Source organism: Rhineura floridana, chromosome 8 (assembly GCF_030035675.1).
Source record: "Rhineura floridana isolate rRhiFlo1 chromosome 8, rRhiFlo1.hap2, whole genome shotgun sequence".
Lineage (NCBI taxonomy): Eukaryota > Metazoa > Chordata > Lepidosauria > Squamata > Rhineuridae > Rhineura > Rhineura floridana.
Window position 1 is genome coordinate 74,963,143 of NC_084487.1, and position 12,435 is coordinate 74,975,577.

A 12,435-nucleotide genomic window follows, 5' to 3' on the forward strand; every position below is an offset into this window, starting at 1 on the left:
TTTATTTATTTATTTTATTTATTTATTAAATTTTTATACCGCCCCATAGCCGAAGCTCTCTGGGCGGTTCACAACATCAAAATATCAACATACAATTTAAAAACCACACATTAATCAATTTAAAACATAACTCATTAAATTTCCAAAAAACCTATACTAAACTAAAATACTAAAATACTAAAAATACTAAAATGCTAAATACTACAATACTGAAATGCTAAAATGCTAAAATGCCTGGGAGAAGAGGTAGGTCTTAACCTGGCGCCGAAAAGACAACAAAGTTGGCGCCAGGCGTACCTCATCAGGGAGATTGTTCCACAATTCGGGGGCCACCACTGAGAAGGCCCTTTTTCTTGTTACCATCCTCCGGGCTTCCCTCTGAGTGGGCACCCGGAGAAGGGCCTTCGATGTTGAGCGCAGTGTACGGGTAGGTTCATATCGGGAGAGGCGTTCCATCAAGTAGTTTAGTGTTGTAAAGTGTCGCTATACTTCACATATTCACAGAAACAGAAGTAAAAGAGGATGATTTACTATAGGAAACTTCACTAAAATTGCAAAGTAAACCAAACAAATTTAAAGTGACTATCTGAACAATATCAGTTGTTTTAATATAGTTGCTTTCTCCCTGCTAAAACAAGATCATCACAGCACATGTCTTATTTCTCTTATTTGGGCTGACTGCAGGTGTTGCCACCACTTCCCATATGCTCAGAGGCACATGTTATCAAATTCTTCCAAGCTACACAGGAAGTGGATTGTATTGTGAAAGACCAACCCAAATTGTGTTTGCATTTTGACAAGTTTGTAGGGCAGTACAATATCTCAGAGAGGAGGTCAGGTCTCCTGCTCTCCTGATGCATTCACTATAGCTGCCCAATTTCCCTGCTTTTTAAAGTTTGATAGAAATATCTGTGGGCTACAGGTACATTCTTAAACCGCAAGGTTTTTTGCCTATTAGTGAATTTCCCTGCTTTTTACTCTGGGAGGTAAGAAATGGGATCCTGTGCAAGTTTGCTGAGAATGGATTGATCATTGAGTTCAGGGGGATTTACTGCCCTGCAATCATGCTCAGGATAGGTAAAACTGACCACAGGGGATGGGGAGGGGGGAGGGGGAGGGGAGCAGGCGGGAGGGGAGCAGGCGGGAGGGGGAGAAGGAGGGAAGGTTTGATCACTTGCATGTTTATTGAATTCAGTGGGATTTACTCCTGTGCAATCATACTTAGGATAGGTAAAACTGACCATGGGGAGGGAAGCCTGGAGTGGGCCGGGGAGGAGAGGAAGGGAGAGGAGAGGGGAAAGAGGGGAAGGCAGGTCTGATCACTTGCATGCTTATTTAGTTCAATGGGATTTACTCCTGTGCACTCATGGCTAAGATAGGTAAAACTGACCATGGGAGGAGGAGGGGGGAGAGTAGAGGGAAGGACGAAGGGAGAGATGAGAGTAGAAGGAGTGGAAGGGGAAGGAGGGATTGGAAGGGGAGGGGGAGGGGTGAAGGACAGGGAAGGCAGGGGCAAAGGGAGGTGATGGGAGGGAGGAGGAGGGGAGGGCAGGTGTGATCATTGGCATACTTATTGAGTTCAATGGGATTTACTCCTATGCAATCATGCTTGAAAATGAAATGGACTGCCTTCAAGTCAATTCCAACTTATGGCAACCCTATGAATAGGGTTTTCATGGTAAGCTGTGTTCAGAGGTGGTATATTGTCTTCCTCTGAAGCTGAGAGGCAGTGACTGGCCCAAGGTCACCCAGTGAGCTTCATGGCTGTGTGGGGATTCGAACCCTGGTCTCCCAGGTCATAGTCCTAGGATAGCTAAAATTGACCATGGAGGGGGAGGAGGAAGGGGAAGGAGGAGATTGGAAGGGAATGGGGAGGGGAAGGGAGGTGTGAAGGTAGGGAGAGGGGAGGGGCAAGAGGGAGGGAATAGGAGGGAGGAGGAGGGGGAGCACGTTTGATCATATGCATGCTTTTTGAGTTCAGTGGGATTTATTCCTGTGTAATCATGCTTAGGATAGGTGAAACTGACCTGGGGAGGAACAGGGGGGGAGGGGGGAGGGAGGGGGGAGGGAGAGGGGAGGGGAGGAGATTGGGTGGGCAGGCACTGGGCAGAGGGGAAGCCCCTTTCCTTTCCAAAAGAAAACATTGTGAACAGTATCATTCTTTTGCAGGGTTTCCCCCACCTTTTTATCCTACAGAAGTCACATGTAGCCTCCCACTCAAATTTAAAGCAAGGCTGTCACTGGCCACATCCACACCAGACTGTTATTTCACTTTAGGCAGTCATGGCCTCTCCCGAAGAATCCTGGGAAGTGTAGTTAGTGAAGGGTGCTGTTAAACCACTCTGGCCCCTGGAGCTCTCTCAGGGGAATAGGAGTCTCCTCTTAGCACCCTTCACAAACTACACTTCCCAGGATTCTCTGGGGGAAACCATGACTGTCTCATGTGAAATCAAAGTCTGGTGTGGGTGTGGCCCCCTGATTAGTCAAGACCAGCAGCTGGGAGTCTGACTTTTAGAACACTGACAGTTGGTTCTTACTGAGCATGCCCAGGCTTATCATTGACTTTAATGCTACATTTCTTAAATTAATTAAAAACCAGCCAAGCATTTTTTTTTTAACTTTTAAACTGCAGAAGATGAAGGTCAGAGTATGGGGCAAGGTCAGTAATAGTATTACAGGTACTCTGTGAACATAGCTGATTTTTAATTAATTTCAACAGCTTATGAGAACTATTACAGAAAAAAGTCCAAAAGGGATCTGCTTTTTTCCTCTCTCTTTGTACACTTTGAACTCTCGATTCTTTCTGACTATTTTGTGTATCACCATGAAAATTTAGAGGATTGTTAAGCAAGCATTTCTGAGTTCAGGACTATAAGATTTGTAAGGTTTTGTTTTGAAATGAGGTTATAGGAAGGATCAGCATGGCAGGGGGGGTATTTTCAATTTAACATTGCGGAATGCGAAAAATCCATGCTGACTGTAGTATACAGCCACTCTCATAGCTGTATAATCAGGTACACTTCAGGTATTAGGATTAGTAATTGCATCAGTAGCAGTAATTAGCTAAAACAATAGCAACGTCTATAGTATTGCAAAAGACTAGGGTAATAATTGTGAACCCACAGGTCAATTTAGGCCCATGAAGCTGTTTGAATTGACGTGCCAGCCCCCAACTTTTGTCCTGTTGTAGTGTTTCTCTGTGCAAGTTAATGGTGAGCTTGCTTTCACCATTAGCTTGGATGCGGAGTGGTGGTGATGCTGGAGAAAACATTTGGGTGGGAATCTCATTCCCCTCCCAATCAAGTACTCGGTTACCTCAAGGGTCTTTGGCTGCAGGGGGGGGTGTCTCTCCCCACCAGCCATTTTCAGAGTATCTTAGTCACTAGAGCAGGTATAGGGAAACTTTGGCTTTCCAGATGTTGCTGAACTACAACTCTCATCATCCCTGGCCATTGGCCATGCTTGCTGGATCTGATGAGAGTTGTAGTTCAGCAATATCTGGCAGGCCAAAGCTTCCCCACCCTGCACTAGGGAGTAAACAAAAATCAAGTTCATGACCATGAACAAAGCTTTTTTCACTTAAAAAAAACACTGCATGCCTCACAGTGATTGACTCCTAAGGTCAAACTAAAGAAATGACAGACGTTTGTGTTTTTAAACCTGGATTTGCCACAATCACATAGAAATCAAGGAGGAGGAGGAGTGGTCCAATTCTAACATAAAAAGGCATGTCAATGAGGAAGGCAGGATGCTTCCCCAGCCTGGCACTTATCTCTCAGAGTTTTGCTTCTAGCTGAACTCAACTGATGAAAAATATGTGCGTGGGGGCTGGGAGAGGAGATTGCAAAGAGGTAAGCTATAGCATAGGGGAGGGAGTGACCCCTGCACATACACTCGTCTCTGTAAAAATTGTAACCCCACACCCTAATCTTTTTAAATGATTGGGCCAGATTTAAGCATGCAGATACAAGGATGAACAGTTACTCTGTATGAGGACTGTTCTGGGTTCAATCCTCAGTATTTCCAGTTAAAAGGTTCAAGTAGCAAACAATGAGAAAGACCCTTATCTGAGACCCTAGAGTGTCAAATTATTTATTTATTTATTTATTTATTTATTATTTGATTTATATCCTGCTCTTCCTCCCAGCAGGAGCCCAGGGCGGCAAACAGAAACGCTAAAAACACTTTAAAACATCATAAAAAGACCTTAAAATACATTCAAACAAAACAAGGTTAAAAACATTTCAAACATTGAAGTAGGCAATACTGACTTAGATGGTCAGTTTGAACAGTTATAAGGCAGCTTCTTGTGACCCCGCCTGCCTCCACCACATCCATTCTGGTCCCTAGACATTACTTCAAGATGGTTGTACAGGAGACTATTAGCAAGGAACATAACTGACAAAATCTCCCAGACAGAAATTAGCAATAGTTGGTAATGTATGTAAAAACCTTTATAACATGTAGCAGTTCTGAAATCAGGCACCCTTATCTTTAGCAGCATGGATACTGTTGGCTCTGCAGTTGATTCCATGCCACTGTGAAGTCACATGAAGCTCCTACTCACGTTATTTTTCCTGAAGGCACTTTACATACCACATGTGACAACTTATCCCTCAGGAAGTCCATAACTTGTGCAATATGTAAATATAGCATCAACTAACCACAGTGTGGGCATCTTTACCTGTACTCAGAGTGGCTTGGGAACAGCACATCAAGAGACCCTCCATTTGTTCAGATGAGGGACTTCTCATAGCTGATCAGCCCCAGCCAGCATAGACAATGGTCAGGAATTATAAGAACTGTAGCCCAGCAATATCTGGGGGACCCAAAGGTTGGAAAGGCTGCTCTATCTAGAAGCACCTTTGAAAACACTCAGGCGTATCTATCAGTTTTAATGAAAACTGAGTCTGAAATATAAATATTGGCTTTATAATACATCATGATTTCTATACAATTCAATCCATGGAATTCTGGAACATGTAAACTGTCATGTGTCTCATGCTATAACAGTTGTTGTCGATGGAAACAGGTCAGCCTATTAAATTTCCACCTTTGGGTGTTACATGACACATACATATAGCACAAGCGGGTGGGTGGTGAGACGGTCAAGTTATGCATACAGTCCTCTTTCTCAAAAGTTTTGAAAAAGAACAAAATGTGGAGCCTATAGGATAGCTAAGTTATAATCTCAGTTGTAGGGTTTAGCAAAGAAAGTAAAATTGGGAAGAGGGAATGAATAGGAAAAATTACAGTCCAGATTTTAATAGTATTTGATAGCCTACTTGGCATCAACTATGCCAGAGAAAGTATATATGCCAAAGGTTCCCCACACCTGGCCTTCCAGAGGTTGCTGAACTACACCACCTATTCTCTGGCCATTGGCCATGCTTACTAAGGCTGATGGGAGTTGCAGTTCAACAAAGGTTCCCCACTCCTGGTGTATGTAACTACCACTGATGGCATTTCATTTAAATATCTCTACTCCTTCTAGCTTCATAGCATCATGCCCGCTCATTTCAAGCTAGGGATGCACAAGCATCCTAAGGTTTAACCTTAAAAAGGTTGGGCTTTTGCAAGCATTCAGCTGAGCCTTTTGAGCAGCCAATCTGCGCTCACAAAAGGCTCAAGGGCATTCCTGGACCATCCAGTTCTGCCAATTCTATCCCTTGTTACCCAGGGGCACAGCAACTTATTTGTAATGGTAAAATTACAGTGGCATTCCCACCAGGGATGCTGAGACCTGCAGGCCCAGTCCTATCCACAATGGAAATGGATGTTCTTCTGGAGATCTGAGTGCCCACTACCATCTCTGCTGACTTTCTTGCCCCTGTAACCAAGTTGCTGGGCCTGTCCATTAACAGGACTGGGCCTGGAAGAGTTCAGAAGGGCCTGATAAGGCTGATCTTCCTGCACGGCCATTCACTGCCCTGCCTGCTAGGCCCCTGGACAGCTATTTTATTGGTTGGTGAGTGACAGTGTCAACTTGAATGGGAGCAAAACTCAGCCACCATCTTAATTTACTCAAAATACAATGCTCCAGACTGTAGATCTATGAAATCTATAAAACCCAGCCTATCTATAAGCTGGGACATTGCATTTTAGGTAAGTTGAGATGATCAGCAGCCACCATGAATGGAGATGAGTTTGGCTCCCATTCAAAAGCAGCTCTGCTACCTGTCCACCAATTACATGCCACTGGGGAAATGCACAGAAAGGATGGCAAGCAGTGTGGTATGATGTTGGATCCATCAGTGGCACCATGCCAAGAACCCCCTGAAGTCTGGCACCAGCCCTGAACAGGGCCCTGCTCAACTCACAGCAATCATACAGCAGCACTCACTTTTGCAAGTGCCCTTATATGATTTCTCATGTTATCCCTATTTTAAGCTTGGCCAGTAAGATAGGGTTGGATAATTTTATACAAGAGCTTCATTAATACAGCTGTATCCCAAAGTTTGACCTGACAATAAACAGGGCCATCTATCTATACTTAGCAGAATGTCTGTTATCCAAACTTCAATTAACTATCTCTCCTGAATTAATTGTGTATATATTCCCCTTCACTGGCATGTCTGAGTAACTATGTAAATAGAATAGTTACGGTCATCTTGACTTTTAATTCTCTGGATATTTCAGTCACTGCCCAAACTATACAGCTCATCTGAATTGCAGCTTACTCATCTAACCCTATATATATACACATATGCCAAACAAATTAGCACCCCCCCAACTGCAAATTTGGATGATCAATCAGTTTTCTTGTTCAACATATAGTTTGGCCCATATATTGAACGTAACATTCAAAGAGCTTTGAATGTATATTATATCTTTGATGGAGGACTCAGCACTTCGCTCGACATATCATCCAACGCTTTAATGGAAAAGTAATAACCCTGCTTAAATAGCAGCTTATCCTCCTAGCTGTCATAACAGAAATAATGAAAAATGATGGAAGTTGTAGTCCATAACCAATGTAACTGGCTATTTGCATGGGAGTAAGCCAAATATGAGACTGAGGGTCCATCTGATACTGTTTAAACAATCCTATGAAGCCAGATGCAACTTTCTATCAGAGTCAGGGAACCTGTGGCCCTTCATATGTTGCTGGACTACAACTTCCACCATGTCTGGGCTTTGGTCATGCTGACTGGGACTGAGCAGAGATGCATCTGGAGGACCACAGATTCCCCACCCCTGCTCTACAGAGATACATGTAGAGGCTTTGGCAAAACCTTTTTTTTTTTCAGAAAAGCAGAACATATTCTAATCTATATATTCAGGAATAATCCCTCTAAAATTTCTCTAGAATCTTACAGGGTGTTATCTCCATTAATAAATTGTAAGACTTTTCCATTAGAATTGATTTTCAACTGTTCTGCTCACTTGATACCCACAAACAGAGCAAAGAAAGAAAGAGTTCTTTGATTGAAGGATGGAATTTAGCCTATTATATTAAATTTCCTTTAATATAATTCAAACCTATCACTACATATGTTATTACTTCAATGCTGTGTTCGTTTATATATGTGTGTGTGTGCCAATGCTATGCCAATAAAGCATAACGGAGACTGAAACCACCCCCTACAAACTCAGGTACTTTACAATTATGACTCCCACCTGACCTAAAAATGCAATTCTCAAAGAGGCAAAAGGAATGCTTTGAAGTCTGAATGACAAAAATCTATGATACACGTAAAGAGAGAGAAAGGAGAGAGACTTTATCTAATTTGCCTGTTAGCTTTTCTTTGAACAAAAAATATTTTACAACCAGTTCTAAGAGGCAGAAACAAACATATAAAAATGGAAATTTTGGACTTTAGTTCAACAAACAGCCTTTGTCGCTGCATTCCAGAAACAAAGGGAAAAAAATCATTTACAGCAATGGTACAACAAACAGTTTACACAGATACTTGACTTCTGCTTGAGTATCACAAATGACCAACTTAGAAACCAACATTAAGATTTAATTACATCATCCTAATCATCTGCTTTACACCTTGCTGTAAAAGTGAAAGCCTCTATTCTTGAACCCAGTCTGCATGCAGCCATGGGGGTGGTGGTGCAGGGAGAGTCTCTACTGTTCTTCCATAAACAATGGGAGAGGGGGGTGTCAAATGAACTTCCACTCCTCCTAGAAATCCACATGCATAATGTCCCTGGCAGTGAGCAGGCGATAACCCTGAACTGCTAAGTCTCAGGTTTAAGAGCACAGCTTACTACGCTATTCCCTTGAACTTGAAAGATATATCTCTCTTCTCCTCCTCCTCCTCCTCCTCCTTCCTCTCAAGTAGCAATGGGTGATATCCACAGAATAGCTTCATAGGCAGAATTCATCTGAGCCCAGCCACCGAAAAGGATGTGCCCATGCTAATATGCCAGTGGGTGAACAATGCATTCTTCTACATGTGGACATGTCTGGGTGCAATACATGCAGTTGCATTGCTGGCAGTCTCCTATCCGACAGGGTTCTGGGTTCCTAGAACTTCCCCTTCCCACCTCATGCAACTACTAAGCTTCCTTTTCACCTTCCCAACCCCACTTCCGAAGTTACCTTCTCTCTTCTATTCTGCAACCACAATTTGCACCTGTTTTCACTCTCACCCCCATGTCCATGCCTTCTCTCCCCTCCTTTTGTGCAACTCCCCCTTGCATACAGAATACCACTGTGGTAACCTCCTGCATCTACTACTACACATTGCAACTACTAAGCACCTTTTTCACCTTCCACCCAATTATGAAGCCATGATCCCCTCCTATTCTAGTTCTTTCCATATTACCGCTTTAATCTTCACCTCCATTCTCATGCCTCCTCCACCCTCCTTTTTTTGCAACCCTCCTTTGCACCCCCATTTCACCTTCATCCCTTTTCCTCCCTCCTTTTCTCAACTCCCCCTTGCATACAGACCACCCCTACTTTTGCCTCTAATTTTTCATCCCCCTTTGCAACACCCACCCTATTTCCCCCTTCACCTCTTTCCCCAACCGCCTCTCCTTTTCTCAATTTCCCTTGCACACATACCATCCCAATTTTCATGCCTCCGCCTCTGCAGCCCCCTTTGAACACACATCCTGTGGTAATACACGTTACTGTATCTTTAAGATGAGAAGACTCTTAAGAGCAAGCCTGTCAGCTTGTTCAGTTAGAGAAGGTTAGGTTCAGTTGATGGGTGTTGGATATATATTACTGTTTGATTGTTAATAAAATACTGGTTCCAAACTACTGCACTGAACCTGGAACTTCATGCTGAAGACAACACATGGTATCAGGAGTGAAATACATTGTGTAAAGGTAATATGGAATATTTGAGGGCTCCATATCCTTTATCTCTCTCACATGAGGCAGCTGAGGAATGGAAGAAGGAGAAGTTTGAGTATAGTGAGAAAGGAGGGACACTGAAAGGAAAAAGTGGCTGTTAAACAATGACAGACATTTGAGTAAAGCAGTGGTGGAGAGATCCCGAAAGGAAAAAAATGGCAGTTTTAAACAACAGCAGCAGTTTCAGTAAACCAGGAGTGGAGAAATACTAAGAGCAAAAAATTGCAGTTTTAAACAATGGCAAAGGTTTAAGTGAGTAAAGGGAGACACTGAGAGGAAAAAAGTTGCAGTTTAAAACAAGCAAGAAAGGAGTTGGAAAAGACTCTGTTGTATTAACCTTTTGGTATTAGCTTCTGTGTTATACACATCTCTGCTATTTCTCCTTGCTAAAATTTAAAAACAACAATAGCCCCTCAATGTTTCTCCCTTCCCAATCTATTCAGACCTCTCCTGTTGTTTTAAAACACCACTTTTCGCCTCTCAGTATTTCTCCCTTCTCACTCCCATGCCATGGTCACTGCTGTTGTGCAACCTGCCTTCCCTTTTGCTTCCCTACTCTGCCCTGACTTCATGCAAATCCAAGATTGTAATGAGGCACTGCAAATCCTCCAATGGGGGCTGCATGATGACACTTACATTTTTATTGTGTGTAAGACGCACACATACACACATGGATATACTTGCATACATTGAATGATATCCAACTAAGAACAGACCCTCTGAAATCAGTCTACTCTGAGTATGACTAATATATCACTCAGTTTGTGTGTGTGTATCAAGGCTGGAGAACCTTTTTCAGACTGAGGACCACACTTCAATCTGGGCAACCTATATATGTGAATGTGGGCATACACACACAAACATAAATTTATAATATAATAAATATACATATTTTACAGATATTCATTTGCACACACAGATATATTATTGAAGTCCCTACTTTTCCTGAACTTTAAATTGTTGCAATTTGCAATGATTCACTGTGTGTGTTTAAAAATACTAAATAAATAAATCAGGCCACTTCCTCTGACCTGGGAGTCTAGGAGCCCAATGTTTGGGAGTGATATTCACTTTCTCAGCAATGAAGGAAAAGCACTCAGTAGACCTCCACAGAGGGACCCCTCTTAATTATGACTTCACATGTTATGCTGTGGAGCTCGGCCATGGGTTACATCTATCATGGCAGAGCTCTTGTAAATCTAGTGTAGACTGAACTCAAAACTGAATTATAAACAAATAATTCAACTTATGTTCATGAAAGCTAGCTAAACATTCCCCTCCACCGCCCTTTAAAAAAGCATTCTATGTGTTGTGATGCTGAGTATAGCGCTCTCAACAGTCGATATCTTCCCACTTGAAATTCACACTGCTCCTCAATATTCTCTGAAATTTCTTTTATTTTCATTTGATGTATACATGTATATAGCCAATGAAAACAATCCAAAGGACATCAAACACACACACACATGCAAAAAGCCCTCATTGAAATATAAATCCATAAAAGCCAAGAAAAGATAAAGGACGACTTTCAAAGCTGGGAAAATTTTCAAATATATTAGACTCCAGCATAAATTCACTTCCTCTTCACATGGATGTCATCAAGACATTCCTGACACAAAAGAATATTGTACATCCACTCTTGATGGAACCTCCTTGAGTTAATGGATTTAAACCAGAGGCAAATGCAGGATGGTTGTACAATTACCAGTTTTACTAGTTATTTATGAAACTGTTTTAAAAATTATTCTTCAATGGCCACTTTCATCCTTCACATCTCCTCTCCCTTTTCCAGGATTATTTTTGGGAAGACATTTTAAAATGACCATGCTATCACACAGGGATGTCAATCACTGAATGATAATTTCACAGAAGAAACAAGCATTAAGTAATGCTATGAATGTGAGCATGTATTAATGCTTTATAAAGTATAAATAAAGAAATAATCAGATGTAATCAGTGTCCTCATAAGAACAGCTTTACTAAGTCAGACAGTGGATCATTTAGTCAAGTATTTTTCCTCCAACAGTAGCCAGATCCAGATGTTTCAGGAAGTTATAACCTTCCAGGGTATTTAGTCCTGTCATTCACTCCTAATCTCTGCAAGTTTAAGCCTTTAGGCACCCTCTAGGCTTTTATCTCCTCGGATGGAATGAAAAAAGCAGACCCATTATAGAGTGAATTATATTGGAAGAAGTAGGCCAGAAAATGTATATATTGTAAAAGAATGAAGAAGCCTTGTCTACAACTTTTCCATCAATTGCCCTGGTAAGATTAGCTACTGATATTAAAGACATGCACTGGATTCATTATTAGATGTATTATACACAGCTCCTCCTTCCCTGTAAGAAGAAAAAAAATGCTATTATTGTACCCAGCTTGGCTAGCCACTTGTGGCTGCCACTTTTAAGAATGTGGGGAAGAGGAGAGAGAATAGTAGGTCCTACTCAGCACCTGCTTTCTTTCTGTCATCATCTCTTGTAGGTAAACTGGTAAAAATTGTTTTGTGATCTGCAGTGCTATATCATATTATCCATTACTCTGCTTCCAAGCACTCAATTTTGCACAAGGTATTTGTTATGGCACTAATATAAATACTGCCATTAATCGGCCATAAATCAGGGTTGGAGAATATAGGAACCTCCAGTTATTGTTGGATTACAACTCCCATTATCTCTGACCACTGGCCATGCTGTCTGGGGCTGCTGATGGAGTATGACAACATGTGGAGGGTCACACGTTCCCCATCCCTGCTTTAAACAGTAAGAAGGAAAGTAAGTAGGCAGATGCATACACATGACAGTTAATTAATTTTGCATTCCTAGATCCATGTGTATAGTTACTGAGTCCCCCCAACAACTCCAAATCATCATCCAAAACCCTCTTCTAATGCATGAACTGCAGCATGAGAGTTGCTACAGTGTAGTGGGATCCCACAATAAAGGTGCACCCTTGTGAAACAATTGTGTGGGTCTTTCCCTTGTAATGGGCACATGAAGAGAGGGTGCCAACATCTTCAGAAAGATCCAAATAACTGATTCCACCTGAAGGGACTACCAAGCCACAGGGCATGCATAAGAATAAAATCATAATGAAGTTTGTGAAGAGGCAGTGGAGTA

The 12,435-nt window shown here is 42.0% G+C and overlaps 1 protein-coding gene and 1 long non-coding RNA gene across 6 annotated transcripts in view; one reads left to right on the top strand and one right to left on the bottom strand.

Annotated features, from left to right (window-relative positions):
* The window catches only part of HMGA2 (high mobility group AT-hook 2), a 227,434-nt gene that overhangs the window by 172,569 nt on the left and 42,430 nt on the right, over nucleotides 1-12,435 (bottom strand). The gene's annotated exons all lie outside the window — the stretch shown is intronic.
* Nucleotides 1-12,435, top strand: part of LOC133390702 (uncharacterized) — a 71,576-nt gene that overhangs the window by 39,077 nt on the left and 20,064 nt on the right. The window lies entirely within an intron of this gene.